This window comes from Gossypium hirsutum, chromosome A05 (genome assembly GCF_007990345.1).
Source record: "Gossypium hirsutum isolate 1008001.06 chromosome A05, Gossypium_hirsutum_v2.1, whole genome shotgun sequence".
Classification (NCBI taxonomy): domain Eukaryota; kingdom Viridiplantae; phylum Streptophyta; class Magnoliopsida; order Malvales; family Malvaceae; genus Gossypium; species Gossypium hirsutum.
In genome coordinates this window covers 28,388,912-28,406,117 of record NC_053428.1, presented here as the reverse complement: position 1 = coordinate 28,406,117, position 17,206 = coordinate 28,388,912, and positions in this window count along the sequence as shown.

The window sequence follows — 17,206 nt, the reverse complement described above, 5'->3', positions numbered from 1 at the left end:
GGTACATACTAGTATTATATTAACTTTGAGTCGGGATTGGATGCTGATTTATATATATACTGATAAATTAACTCTGTTTAATAGTGAGTAAAAGATGTCTGACGAAAGTATCGAGGGTATCGATTAAGAAATATACAGTAGAGATGAATCACGTGATGTAAATAAATTTGAATCTGCAACCCCAAGTGTAAGCCCGGTAGGTAACCAACCACCGAATACTGGAAGGGATAATACAAAAATATTTAGAATGATTGCCGAAGCTCTTCAAAGAGTGATAGGAAGTATGCCTGCTACTATTTCTACCCCTGCTACCTGACGAGCTCCTATTAAGGAACTACGAAAGTATGAAGCTACAGAATTTTTGGGATTAAAGGGAACTGATTCAACAATAGCTGAAAATTGGTTAGAGACTACCAAGAGAATTTTGAAGTAATTAGAATGCACACTACAGGAAAGTTTAGTATTTGTTGTTTCTCTGTTACAAGAAGAGGCTTACATATGGTGGGAATCAGTGATTCAGAATATACTAGAAGAACAGGTAAACTAGGAATTCTTTCAACGGGAATTTCAGAAGAAGTATTTGGGAAAGACATATATGGAAGACCGGAAGCAAGAGTTTTTGATGCTGAAATAGAAAGATATGTCCGTAGTGGATTATGAATGAGAATTTCTGAGACTGAGCAGATATGCAATTGAATTTGTACCGACTGAAGCTGACAGATGCAAGCAATATCTAAGAGGACTGCGAGATGAATTCCAACTACAATTGATGCCTCTACTGATTACAGAGTTTGCAGATTTAGTAGAAAGAGCTAAAATGATTGAGCAAGTACTAGGGAAGAGTAAAAAGTCCGAAACTGTCCGTTTAGCTGGAAAACGTCCTAGAACTGCTAGTTCAAGTCTGCAATTCAAACGATCGAGGGAATCTCGTGGTAATGGAAGATTCAGTTCAAGATCAGAAAGGGGAGACAGAAGTCGAAAGAGACAAACTACTGTATCTATTGGCAGTATCAAAAGCTTAACTCAGAACGTTGAAATTCCAGAATGTGAATATTGTGGAAACTGACATAAGGAAGAATGTAGAAAGTTAACTGATGGTTGTTTCCATTGTGGATCCACTGATCATTTTGTAAATGACTGTCCAAAAATTGGTAAGGAAGCACCAACGGTATCACAAAGATCTGAATCTGTTTCTAGAGGCCGAGGTTTAGGCCGAAGTGGTTCAGTTGCTAGAGGTGGAATTAGAAAGGCTAGTGAAAATGCTACACAGCAATCTGAAGTAAGAGCTCTGGCCCGAACATATGTTGTAAGAACTCGAGACGAGGGGGATGCTCATGATGTAGTGACAGTATATTCTTATTACATTTAGAACCTGTTTATGTTTTAATAGATCCAGGATCATCACATTCCTATGTTAATACAAAACTAGTTGAGATGGGAATTTTAAAACCTAAATTGTCTAAAGCAACGATAGAAGTGTCTAGTCCATTGGGGCAAACTATGTTAATGAATCAGATATGTCGAAGATTTCCATTAATGATTCAGGATAAATTTTTTTTATTGATCTGTTGATTATGCCTGTCGAAACCATCCTTTTTTCAAAATTTTAAATGTAATAAAAAAAGGGAATCGACTTTTTGAAAAAAGAAAACGGGGAGTCACCATCGATCTTTTCATTTTGGTGTGATCGGGTCACCTAAGAATTTGGTTATTTTAATAAAACATTTTTGGTTTACTAAAACAACGATTTTGGTCTACGAATTTTTGAGAAAATGGGTTCGAGAGTCGGTTACGCATGAGGAAGGATTAGCACCCTCACTACGCCCAAAATTGGTACCAAATCGATTAAATACTGTTCTTATGTCTAAGATTTAAAAATGTTTTTAAAATGTGGTTCTTTGAACAAAGATTTGAATAACCCGAGTTGACCGTCGAAATTCTCTTGTTTTAGAGGAATACAGCATCACATCTAGCACGATAAGACACGATCCGTTACCTTCGAAAACACGATAAACTTCGACTTCCAAAAGTTTAAAAGTGGAAATTACAAAAGGATGCCCAATTATTTAGACAAACGAAAAACCGAAACCCAACACAGTAGGGAACGATTCCTCGAATTTCTTAAACATTGAACATTGACTCGCCTTGGAAAACACAAGTGAAGTTCCAATGGAACATTCGATCATTTTGAACAAACGGAGAACCGCAGCCCAGCACGATAGGGCACGATTCCCCGAAGTGCCAAACATCGAACATTACTTTCGTTTTGGAGAATTTTTTTTTTGTAAAAACATGAGTGAAAACCTAAAGGAATATTCAACTGCTTTGAACCAACGAGAAATCGTAACCTAGCACGATAGCGTACGATTCTCGAATTGCCAAATATCGAACATCGCTTATGTTTAAAGAATTTTTAAAAGACATGGGTGAAACTCTAAAGGGATCTTCGATTACTTTGAGCAAACAAGAAATTGCAACCCAACACGTTAGAGCACGATTCTGCGAATTGTCAAATGTCGAACATCACCCTTATTTTAAAGGATTTTTGGAAGACATAAGTGAAATTTTGAAGGGATATTCGATTATTTTGAGCAAACGCGAAATTGCAACCCAACACGTTAGGGCACGATTCTACGAATTGCCAAATATCAAATCTCGTCTTCGTTTTAAAGAATTTTTAAATGAATAATTATAAAACTAACTTAAAACGTATTAATGCGTTTTGAAACCAGATAAAATTAATCATAAAGATTTTAAAAAAAACACATTTCGTAAACCAAGTGAAAAATGATGATACGGGATAACGGATATGTATGAGATACGATCCACTAATAAACTAATAATTAAGCAGGGCTAATCTAGAAAAAGTAACTCGATTACAATAATTCATGGAGAATAATTGATGTGGTAACATATAAAAATGAGCAAGCATGATGTAGCAAATATACAAGAAATATCGGGAAGATAATTAACACATGAGATACCAAACGATATAGGATCAACACGACATAAAAATAATGGACTAAAAATGATGGACTAACAATCAAATAATATATGCTAGAATTCGGAATAATTTATAAAAGAAAAATCGAGAATATATATATACGTAAAAAAAATAGATGTTACAAAAACATTTAGATCAAATAAAATACTAAATATTTAGCCATGAAACATTTATTTAAAATTGGTAATATCCCTACCATAAGAATAATCTATATAATACATAAGATGTGAAAGGATAATGGGTATAAAACATGTAGCTATATATATATACACGTATGGGAGAATTTTGAAGCAATTATATACAAAAATAACATGGAATTAAAATATGAATTATATAAAAAAATTGGATTGATTTTATCATAAATTATATGTATATAGGTATATAAATAAACTAGAAATAATTGCTTGTAAAAAATACCATAGAAACATACTCGAGATTGAATTATTTTTATTACAAATGATGGACTTTATTACAAATGATGGACTTAAAAGCATACTTATATATAAAGAAGACTATAGGTATAAAGTACATGGGTTTAGTAATGTATATAGATTAAACATAGACATCAATAAACATATATACATATAATAATAATTTAAAAGATATATAATGTAGGATTATGTAATATAATATAAGAATAAATTTAAAAGAAATCATATGTAAAATATTTTAAACACAAATTCATTTAAAAAAAATTGACAATGTACATAATAACTTAAATAATATATAAAACATGAAAGAATAATAAAAATACACAATAAGATATAATACACATAATGGATTTACAAAACACATATATGAATAGATTTTGGAATAATTCTTTATAAAAGTAACATGGAAAAGCCTACAAGATTAAATTAATTTTGCTATATATGTACAGATATGTATAAAGAAACATGTACATGAAATACTAACTAATTTATTAAAAGATTATAATATAAAGAATTTCAAAACAATAATTTTATAGACAAAAAAATGAATTTTAAATTAATGATTTAACCATTGAAATAATATATGTAAAAAGTTATTTAAATGAGACATTACATAAAATATGATAAAACCAACTTCAAAATAATAATACAAATAATAAATAAAAAGCAAAGTTAATAAAATAGATAAAAATATTAAATGAATTTTAAAATAATAAGTATTTCAAATAAAAGGCTTAATGAAATAAACTTAAAAATGAAAGGGATAATTTATAAATAAAAGAAACCAAAATAGGGACCGGCGCGTAATGTGCGCAAATGCACAAGGACTAAAACTGGAATTATTCCAGATCCTTGTTGAGGCGCGGACCTAATTGAAAATGAACACAACTTACCAAACTAAATTGAAAAAACAAAATAGAGCGAACAAGATGCAATCAAATGCACGCACAAAAGGGGAGGACCTATTGTGTAAATACCTCCTTTTTAAAGCAGTGCTGTTTTGAGGCTATTAATTTTAGCCTGAAACGGTGTCACCTAATGTTCCCCATAGCAGCAAAAATAAACCCTAAGAAAATCCCCTAGCCGCTTCAAAAAAGAGAAAGAAAATCAAACTTTTCTCTCCAATATTCAGCCGATCGACAAGCCCTCCATTGACGATCCTCTTGCCTTTCCTTTCGACCCAACAATGGTCAATCAAGGCTTCATTGGACCACAGTTCGTGATTTTCGCTCACAATCTCTAAATCGCTACTAAGTCTCGATTATGATGAAACAAGCAGAGATTCAAAGGCTTCCAAACACAGGTTAGTTCCTTCCTTTTTTGTTATACACTAAATAATAAAAAAAAACACGAAGAAAGAAAATAAAAATCAAGTCGGAATAAAGACTAAAAGTCACCTCTTTTCATTTGCTTTCGAAATGCCCCCATTTTTTTTATTCAGTATGTGTTCCTCTTTGTATATTGCGTAAAAAAAACGAAAATACATTGTTTTTGGCTTTATAACCGAAATCCCAAAACAAATAAAATAAAAATGACAATTTTTCTTCATTTTTCCTATTTGCTGTTGTCCTGTTGCCATTTGCTTGTTTTTTTTGTTTCTATTTGCTGTTGTTTTCTTGTCTGTTTGTAGGTGTGCGTGGCGCGTGGAGGTCGTACGGTACTGCGTATAGAGATATGGAGGGGGTAGTCGGCGTTGGAGGCTACTAGGGTTTCCAGTGACCAAAATTTTAGGTCGTTTGGGCTTGTTTTGGGGCATTGGGCCATTGTGTTGGGCTTTATATATTTTTTGTATTTTTTGTTTTGTTTTTTTTTGTTTTTGGTGTTTTGTGTTTGCACGGGCCCGGGCCAAAATTGGTCATTACAATGCCATTTGGCGATTTTGATATTATACTGGGCATGAACTGACTATCAGAACTTGGAGTAATTTTGGACTGTTATAAAAAGAAATTCACTGTTCAGAATGAAAGTGGTGATCAGATTGAAGTAAATGGTATTCGGACTAGTGGGACTGTTCGTGTTCTTTCAGTAATTAAAGCTAGTAAGCTTCTTTATCAAGGATGTGCTGCTTTCTTAGCATATGTTATTAATTCCAATTCAGTTGAGAGTTAATACAGTAAAATCTGAACTGTATGTGAATTTCCTGATGTGTTTCCTGAAGAATTTTCTGGATTACCTCCTGATCGGGAAGTTGAATTTGTGCTTGAAGTATACCAGGGTACAAATCCAGTGTCAATACATCCATATCGAATGTCACCTACTGAGTTGAAGGAGCTGAAGGTACAACTGCAAGACTTATTGGACCGGGGGTTTATACGACCTAGTACATCACCGTAGGGAGCTCTAGTGTTATTCGTTAAAAAGAAAGATGGTTCAATGCGGTTGTGTATTAATTATCGATAGTTGAATAAGGTAACTATTAAGAATAAATACCCATTACTTCGCATTGATGATTTATTTGATCAACTAAAAGGAGCTTCTGTATTTTCAAAAATTGATTTGAGGTCGAGATATTATCAGTTGAAGGTAAAGGAGAGCGATGTATTGAAGACAACATTTCATACACGGTATGGACATTATGAATTTTTGGTAATGTCATTTGGGTTAACAAATGCTCCGGCTGCTTTTATGGATCTTATGAATCAGATTTTTCAACCGTACTTGGATCAGTTTGTAGTAGTTTTTATTGATGATATTTTAGTATATTCAAAGTCTGAAACTGAACATGAACAGCATCTCCAAATTGTTTTGCAAATATTGCGAGAGAAACAATTATATGAGAAATTGAGTAAGCCTGAGTTTTGGTTAACGGAGGTTGTATTCCTTGGTCATGTAGTATCAGCAGATGGGATAAGAGTAGATCCAAAGAAAATTGAAGCCATACTTCAGTGGAAAGTTCTAAGAAATGTGTCAGAAGTATGTAGTTTCCTTGGGTTGGCCGGATATTATCGAAAGTTTGTAAATGGATTTTCAAAAATAGCTTTATCAATGAAAAAGTTAGTACAAAAGAATGTTTCATTTTTTTGGAGTGAGCAGTGTCAGAAAAGTTTTAAAACGTTGAAGCAAATGTTAACAGAAGCACCAGTATTGACTTTACCGGAGTCGAAAAAAGATTTTGTTGTGTACAGAGATGCTTCCTTAAATGGTCTTGGTGTATACTGATGCAAAGTGAAAGAGTAATTGCTTATGCTTCGCGATAATTGAAACCCTATGAACGTAATCATCCAACTCATAATCTGGAATTAGCAGCGGTGATTTTTGCTTTAAAGATTTGGAGACATTATCTGTATGGTGAGAAATGCTATATCTACACTGATAAAAAAAGTCTCAAGTATCTTCTGTCATAGAAAGAATTGAATTTGAGACAGCGTCGGTGGATAAAAATTCTAAAAGATTATGATTGTGTTATTGACTAACATCCGGGTAAAGCTACTGTGGTAGCGGACGCATTGAGTAGAAAGGCTGCAACTAAATTGAGAGCAATGTTTGCACAGCTCAGTCTTATTGATGACGGAAGTCTTTTGGCTGAATTGAGAGTAAAACCAGTAATGTTTGATCAAATCAGAATAGCACAGTTAGAAGATGAAAAGCTAATGAAGAAGAAAGAAATGGTGCAGAATGATATGATAGAAAATTTTAGCATTGATGAGCATGATTGTTTGAGATCTCAGAATCGAATTTGTATTCCAACTACTTCAGAGTTGAAAGAGTTAATACTTCGAGAAGCAATGACAGTTCTTTTGCATTACATCCCGGAGGAACGAAGATGTACCATGATTTACGGGAATTGTATTGGTGGCCAGGTATGAAAAAAGATATAGTGGAATATGTGGCTAAATGTTTAACATGTCAGCGAGTTAAAGCTGAATATCAGGTTCCAACTGGATTACTTCAGCCTATTAATATTCCTGAATGGAAATGGAACTGCATCACGATGGACTTTATAACAGGGTAACCGATGTCAACTGGTAAGAAAAATGCTGTTTGAGTGATTGTTGATCGGCTCACAAAGTCAGCTCATTTTATAGCAGTCAGAACAGATTGGTCACTTCAAAAGTTGGCAGAAACTTATATCCGAAAAATTGTAAGACTACATGGTATTCCTATATCAATAATTTTTGACCGGGATCCACGGTTTACATCAAGGTTCTGGAAACGGTTGCATGAGTCGCTCGGTACTCGACTTCATTTTAGTACAGCTTTTCATCTACAGACTGATGGACAGTCAGAACGAGTCATTCAGATTTTAGAAGACATGCTCCGAGCTTGTATCATTGATTTTGAATCAGGTTGGGAACGTTATTTACCGTTAGCTGAATTTGTATATAATAATAGTTATCAATCAAGTATTCAAATGGCACCGTATGAAGCTCTATATGGTTGGAGATGTCGATCACCAGTGTGTTGGACGGAACTAAATGAAAGAAAAGTGGTTGGTCCAGAGTTGATTCAAGAAACGAAAAGCACTTTTAGAAAGATTCGAGAAAGATTGAAAACAGCTTTTGATAGGCATAAATCGTACCCAGATTTGAAAAGACGAGACATTTAGTACTCAATTGGAGACAAAGTATTTCTTAAAGTCTCTTCTTGGAAGAAAATTTTGAGATTTGGTCGGAAGGGTAAGTTGAGTCCTCAATATATTGGACCGTATGATGTTATAGAAAGAATTGGACCGGTAGCATACCGTTTAGCTCTGCCTCCTAAATTACAGAAGATTCATGATGTTTTCCATGTTTCTATGTTAAGAAGATACATATCTGATCCTTCTCATGTGATTTCAATTGAAGATATAAAGATTCGACCTGATTTGTCATATGAAGAAGAACCGGTTAAAATGGTGGCACGTGAAGTAAAGGAATTACGTAATAAACAAGTTCTTTTAGTAAAAGTATTATGAAGAAGTCATAATATTGAAGAAGTAACATGGGAACCGGAAGATACAATGAGATCACAGTACCCCCATATCTTTTCAGGTAAATTTTGAGGACGAAATTTATTAAGGGGGAGAAATGTAACGACCTAAATTTTAAGGTCATTGGTAAATGAGTTTTTGAGTTTTCGGTTTTAAAAATTAGATTCGTAAATATTTATTAGAAATATTTATGAAGTTAAGTGAGAGGTTAATTAGATTTTAATTAAGTAAATTTAGCTTAATTAGGGTTAATTAAGTATATGGATTAAATTGAATAAAGTGTTAAAGTTTAATTATAAACTATAGAAAAGTCAAGGGACTAAATTAACTAATAAGCCTATATGACAAGTGTGTGGTAAATATAAATACATGTGTATTATTTTAATTGGTACAAATGTATGAATATATATGTATTTACTTATTATATAAGTAAATAGTAATATAGTAAAATATATTGATTAAATAAAAGAAATAAAACATAAAAAAAAGAAGAAGAAGAAAGAAGGCACGATTAGCAGGGAAAGAAAGAAGGAAAAAGGGAAAGAAAAACAAAAGGAAAAATTAGGGTTTTAAGATTTCAAGCTTGATTGGTAAGTCAATTTAATTCCTTTTGTAATGACCCGAACTTTACGGTTATCGGAAAAGTGTATTTTCGTGTCTCTGTTTTTGAAAAATGGATACATAAATATTTATTAAAAATATTTACGAAGTTAAGTGAATGGTTAATTAAAGTTTAATGAAGTGAATTAGCTTAAATTAAGGATAATTGAAGTGTGAAAGTTTAGTTGTAGATTAAAAGAAAATAAAAAGGACCAAAATGACAATTAAGCCAATTTACTATAGATATGGCGGTAAACTTAGATAAAATCTAAGATTTTTATTGGATTTTTTTATATGTTTAAGGTTTTAAATTAATTATATTAATTATTATTAAATAAATAAAAGAAAGACAAGTGTATGGTAAAAATAAAATACATGTGTAATAAATATTGTATATACATTTGTAATACATGTATGTATTTACTTATTATATAAGTATATTATTAAATTATATATTATTATTAAGTAAAAGATATTTATATAATAAATAGATTAGAGAAAAACAAGTGTGATAATATAAATGGATACAAATGTTAAAATAATATTTGTTATTAAATAGATTTTTATAATAAATATTTATTAAGTTATTGTATTATATATATTGGTTTAATGAAATAAAGAAAGAAAAAAATAGAAATAGAAACAGAAAGCCAAACGAAACAGAGAGCAGGGGAAGGAAAGAAAGAAAAAGAGAAAAGAAAGAAGAAAAGGGAAAATTAAAAGTTTGAAGCTTGGAAGTTTAATAGCTAGCGTTATGCCGGAAAATCTCGGCTAAGTGAGGAAAAGACAAAGTCGACGAAAGATAGCTCGGAAATTACGGTTTGTATTTCTATAATCCAAACCTAGTTATTAATTGTTATATTTTATTCAATGCCTTTAGTGAATGTTGAAGTGAGAATTATTGTGTTTGATAATGGAAGAGGGTTGATTTGGTATGTTATGAATTTATTGAATTAATATTGAATTGAATTATATATATATTATAAATATATACATAAGTGTGTGAATGTGATATTGTGCAATTATGATAATTGAATTTTGGGTAAATGTTATGATAAATAATTAAGATGTGAATTATTTGTATTATTATAATTCAAGTTATTTATTATTAAGTATTAATTTTTAAATTTATTTATTTTATAGTAAGTAAATATTGATGTAAGTAATTTTATTGAATTGAATTTAGAAAACTGAATTGAATAAGAAATACGTGTTAGTATTACTATAATTCGAATTTAATTATTCGAATTGTTGAATTTTAAGTTAATATGCATGGTAAGTATTAGTATTAAATTGTATGAAATTAAATTGAATTGTGACTATATGTGAATAATTGAAATGTATATTGAATTGAGAAAGTGTATTGAATTATGAATATGTGAATTGAAAATTGATTGAAAAGTGGAAAATGATTAAATTGAAAATGTGAGAAATTGTGATTGAATTGAATTAAGATTTATATGTGATTCAAAAATCCTATTAACTAGTCGGGCTGAGTCGGATATAGTTGGCATGCCATAGGATTGGAAGTGTTCAAGGATGCTTCGACCTTGAGTCGATGAGACACTGGGTGTCACTATATTTCTTCGGATAGATTCGATGAGGTACTGGGTACCACTTTACTTCGACTAGGCCGATGAGACACTGGGTGTCACTATATTGCTTCGAACTATTCGATGAGGCACTGGGTGCCATTCCGGTGTGTTTGGTTGGATCCGTGTATCCGTCTGAGTTCGAGTCATGTTAATAGGGGTTATTAAATATAACAGTGATCAGATTGATACTAAATGAAGAATTGAAATTTGGACTGAAACACACGAATCGTATTATACAGTGAAAGCTATCTGCGATAACAAGTTGATTTGATATGAATGGTAATGACTGTTATTGAAATGGATATGTACAGAACACTGATCGAAAAGTGAATAGTTGAATATAGTTTATTGATATTAAACAGTGAACTAAAGTATGATTGAGACAAATGAATTATGTAGCTCTGGATTAGATAAAAGTGAATATTATAATTGTTTAATGACTTGTGAATAAATCGTGGAAAGCTATATAAGTTAGTAAGTGAAAAGAATGAAATAAGTTACAATAAATTTATCTATGAATTAAATAATTGAATAGTTATGATTGTTATAAGATTTTAAGTATTTGTTATATTTTTATTTTATTAAGTGTTCGGATTATAGAAATACCACTGAGTATACCCATACTCAGCGTACGGTTTATTTCCGTGCGCAAGTTAAGTTAAAGTGAGAATGTCGAATCAACATCCTAGGCCAATTCCGAATTCAACGAGGTAAAGCGTGTTAATTGTTGATAATGGCATGTACCTAGGGTGTCTTATGTGTGTCATTTTGAATGGTGAATGTAAAAGTGAAATAAGTAGATTCAGATTTTGGTAATGGTATATAATAGGACTTGACTAATTTAGTATGAATTTGATTTATTTGATAATATTTGATAAGTAATTAGAATTGAGTATTGGATAATATATAAAATGTGTAAATTTAACAAGTTTTGAGCATATTTAAATGTGTTTAGATTGGTTGAACATAAGTATTTTATGTAAACTATCCGATAGGTTTGGTAATGCTCCGTAACTCTGTTCCGGCTATGGTTTGGGGTTAGGGGGTGTTACACATTTTCTTGTAATTTTGGTGTCTATGAAATCCTAGGAAGAAATGCTATTTGAGTTACGTTGAAATTTAGAAAGATAGTGAATTTTTATATATTGATTAAGTTGTATAAATTGAAGAATTATAAGATAAAATGATAGAAATTCAAGTTAGAAGTGGGGGAAGGATTAAATAATAAAAAGAGATATAAGTTTTGTTATAGTAGGGACTAAATTGTCTAAATTGTAGAATTGATGTTTTATATTGAATATGAAGAGTTGAAACTTGTTTAAAGTGATAATTGAATGAAAATATAGGATTTATTTTAAAGAAAAAGAATGGTTATGGTGGAAGGACTAACTTGAAAATATAGTAAAAGTTACATGGAAATTAAAGAGTGTGTTATTAAATAACATATATTGATAATTTTAAATGTTAAATTTATATAGCCAACGTAGCACCGGAAACGTCATTGAAAAAGGGAAAGGAGAAAGTGAACGAGGATATCGAATAAACTCGAGAATTTCGATTTGTATTTCTATAAACTATGCTTAATGATTTAATACAATGTAATTGTTATTTTTAAAAGTTAGAATGTATAATGAATGATATGATGGAAACTGTTACTACTTCTGTATTGAAATGAAAGGATTTGAATTCCCTATTAACAGTGTCGGGCTAGTCGGATACAATTGGCATGCCATAGGATTGGAAGTGTTCAGGGATATTCCGGCTGTGTGTCGATAAGACACTATATGTGTCGACTACTGTGACCATTTTGGATTCGTTTCAAAGAGGTACTTCGTACCTGATTATGACTGTTACTGTTACTGTTACCCTACAGTGTATTCCGGTTTCGGCCGATGAAACACTGTATATTATCCCCGGTGTGTGGGTTGGATCCGCGTTTCCGTTTAGGTCCGAGTTATGTTAATAGGGGTAAATGAAAGTACTAAAGACGAAGACTGACTGCTATTGATTATGTGACTGTGACTGTTATATGATTATTAAAAGGTATCGAATGATATGAAATGTATGTAAAGAATTACTTAATTACATTTAAGAGCTAAGACCAGAGATTAAGCTATTAAGATTATGAAAATAAATGTTTTGAGTTACAATACATATAGATGGCTTATTATTGTTCTAAGCATTAGTTTGTAGAAATACCACTGAGTGTATACTCAGCGTACGGTATATTTCCATGTGCAAGACTAGATACGAAAGAAAGCTAAGGACTCAGCATCCAAGTCAATTTTGAACTCAAAGTGGTGAATACTTTTCTTTTGGTAAAATGACATGTACCTAGGTTGTTAAGGTGTTACTTTGTACATGATAGTGAATAAACATGACTGTTGTTGAAGCATGGTATGAAATATGCATATTTTGGAAGTTAAACTTACATGAGTTTGAATAGTATGATAATGTAGTATAATTTTGATATGAATTGTGGTACATAATCCTTAAGAGGTATTGAAGTGAATGAATGAATATTTGCTAAGTTTGAATGGCATAATGAATGATATTTAATTTAAGAACTATTAGTAAATGTTTGGGTGTGAATTAGTTGTGTTTAGCACGTGAAAATAGCTTTAAAATGGTCAAAAATTATGTTTTCACACGGCCAAGTCACATGGGCATATGCTCAGGCCGTGTGGCTCTCTGTTTATATCACACGGGATATTCCCACAGTCATGTGTGCAAGTCAGATCTGCCCACGGCCTGGCCCCATGGCCATGGGAACCCCACGGGCTGGCCATACGGCCATGTCCCAGGCCACATGGGCATGTGCCCCTATCTTCAAGGAAAAATTTTCAAAGTTGCCAGTTTAATCCCGAATTACTTCTAAAGTATGTATTGGGCCCCGTAAACCCATATTAGGGACTTTATAGTGTAATTTGAAAAGTTTCGATTTGGAATGCAAATTTATGACTCGGTTTTGTATAAATGCTAGTGTATAAGTCCAGTAATACCTCGTAACCCTATTTTGGTGACAATTTGGGGTTAGGGGTGTTACAAACACACTTATGACAAGGTCATTAGACGAGTACTAATTGAGTTTCTTTCGTAATGGTATGTCATTAGGGGAGCTCAGTCACGATACTATAGTAGAATGACTACGTGACTAAATGAGTTTATAATTAATAGGCAAAAAGCTGGAGCTTAATTATAAATTATTTAAACCCTAATCACATATGTCCAATCGGTTCATCCACTAGTTCGTTGAAACCAAAAATAAATTGCATGTTGAATTAAATGAACATAAATGGATAAAAATGATAAAGTTAGAGAAATAGGAAACATTTAGAAATGAATGGGGTTTTTTCACTAAATGGAAATGTCTTGGAAAATTAATTTATGATTTTTCAAATTATTAATTAATTAATTAATTGAAGTTTGAAAATGGAGGTAAATTATTTGGTCATTGTGACTTCCTTGAATGTAAAAATATTAAATGTATTTTCTTATAGATTCTTTTATGGTAAATTTGTAACACCCCTAACTCATATTCGTCCCCGAAACAGGGTTACGGAGTATTACTAGAGTTTACAGAACAATTTCAATTAATTTATGTCAATTACTGTTCATAACTGAAATTAATTATACACCATCATATAGTCTTTTTTTTTAAAAATTAATCACATGATAACCCATGTAATAAAAAAATTGCATAACTTAAAAATAATCACTCTTTCAAGAACACAAGTATATTTTCAATTGAACACTTACCCTTTAAACGCATAATATAAATAAACATATTACCATTTAACCTAGCTTGGCATTTGTCTAAGCATCAATAATAATATAAATAATGATCATAAATTAAATATATAAACATTAAAATTTAATACTAAACCTTAATATTTAACTATTTTCCACAATTTGATACTAACATCAATATTTAACAAAAATCACTTTATATTATCATCATACAACAAAATTAACGTTCTAAACCCACTTGATGTTTATAATTTCTTTCCATACATTAATATAGACAATAAAACAATTCATTTTCTTCAATTTGGTCATTTTCAATATTTTTACAAAATTTTCCCTAAAGTTTTACTTTTATTCAATTTAATCCCTGAGCCTAAAACATGTAAATTAGCTATTTTTAAAATAAAATCATACTATCTGAATATTCACATATATTTTCCTTCTCCTCCACTCCATTCCACATCCTTAATATATAGATAATACCACTATTTTCTTGTATACTCATAACAAACTGTTCACTTGAGTCATAGTCACTAAATTAATTATATCTTGAGCTAAAGAATTCTAAATCAAGATCCAGTTAATTTTTTAGAAACTAGAATCAAATATATTTCTACCATAAAAATTTCAGAATTTATAATTTAGCCAATAAGTACAGTAAAATCTTCAAATTTATCCCTGTTCTACTATTTGACAGCTTCGACTTTTCTTTACTAAAAATTAATTATCTCTTAGTACGAAATTCGGATAATGTTCCCGTTTATTTCTCTTGAAAATAGACTCATTAATAATTTAATCATCCAAATTTAAACCCCAAATATTTTTATACAATTTTTAATGATTTTCCAAAGTCAGAACAGGGGAAACCAAAATCATTCTGACCTTGTCTCACAAAATTTATTATATCTTATAGTTTACAATTTCATTGCTTACAATGTTTCTTCTTTGAAAAACTAGACTCAATAAAATTTAATTTTATATTTTATTCAACCTCTAATTCTATTTCCACAATTTTTTTATGATTTTTAAAAGTTAGACTACTGCTGCTGTCCAAAACTATTTTAGTGCAAGATGTTGATTACTAAGTTTATAACTCCCTTATTCCCTTTCTCTATAATATTTTCCATCACTTTCTCTTATTTCTCTTCACTAATATATCAAGAACATAAAACCTTATATAAGAAAACTCTACTATAACATCATTTCCATGCTTTTTCAATAATATCAAACTTAAAAATATATTGAAATCTTGATGTTCTTACCTTGTCCTATTAATTTCAACCTTTAACTTGATTTTCTGTCTCCTCCAGCTTCTATTTCTTAAATCTAACTTGATATTCTATCTCCCCATAGTCTCCTTGTTATCTTTCTCTCTTGATAGCTATGGAAATTCTTTTGATTTCTAAGTGAAAATGGTAAATTTTTGGTGAAAGGACCAAATTATAAAGAAAAGAAAGTCCTCATACGTTGGAATGCATGGGAGGTTGATGATGATTCATCTTCCTTTTCTTGTATATACTAAATAAAATAATAATAAAATAATAAAATATTATTTAAAAATCAAATTAAAATATTAATAAACTAATATTTATTTATTTAATCTAAAATATCTCCAACATATCATTATCTTCTAGATTTCTCTCTCTTCTAATTGACCATTTTGCCCTTTATGAGCTTTTAAAATTCCATCATTGAGTCATCACTTAATTTGGTAAAATTGTAATTTGCTCCCTAGTAATTCTTCACCTATTCAATTTGGTCCTAATTCATCCATTTTCCTTAATTTCTAAATCATTCCACCCTTAAAATATTTTCACTATTGGTCCTTCAAAATTTTCATATTTACTCTTTAATCCCTCAAATTTTGAGTATTTATTCTTGAGCAACAAAACTTTTCTCACTTTTACGATTTAGTCCTTTCTTGAATTAATATATCATAATATACTTCCAAATGTTGACATAACTCAAAATTTCTCTTTTTGTCACTTTATTTCCTTATTTTACTATATCAAGGATAATATCTTAGTGTAGAAATTTTCGGGATATTATAAAAGTTGTCGTGATTTTGCGAATTAGAATCGGTTTGAGAAAATCATTTAATTGAGAAATTAATTAAATAAATTAAATTAATTTACGATGTTTATTTTGAAAAATAGAAAAAAAACATATATTTGATTGAATTTAATTATAAAGAATTGAGTTAAAAGTTCAGGAAGCATTTATAAATTAGACCCGATACGAGAGAGGCCCTAAAACCCCTTATATTAATACATAGGACGAACCCTAGTATATTTAACTAGGGTTGTCGCCCTTCTCTTTCCTAGATAAACTAGTATTTTGTTTTTATTTATTTATTGAAATATACTTCTACTAATTCAACAATTGTTTTACTTCTTCTCCTTATAAATAGATGACACCAGTAGAGCTAAATACACAATTTTAAGACTCGAAAATTTAAATTCTATTTTTTTAAAATAACAATTCTATCAATTTCTATTAAAGAGAGAATTTTGCTTTCTCACTCAAAAGTAAGTAAATAATTTATGGTTCTATATTTGATTTGAATTCGTTCGAACCCACATCGAAGCAGTTTGTGGTACGAGAATTACAGAAAAGGTCGTTCAGTTGAAAATTTATTAAATGTACTCTAATTGTTTTTCATGAAAATTTATAAAAGTATTATAATTGTTTATCATGAATATTAAATGTACTTTGATTTTTTATCATGAAAATTTATAAAAGTAGTAATTTTTAAATTTTTATAATATTCAATAAATTTTTTAATGATTTATATTTTTTCTACTTTCTCTATTTTATTTTTTATAATATTTAATAATTTATGATATAAATTTATCTTTCCTTGCATCACCTCTCTTCGACCAAAACTATTATTCATCACTCATTTTAAGCCACCAAATAC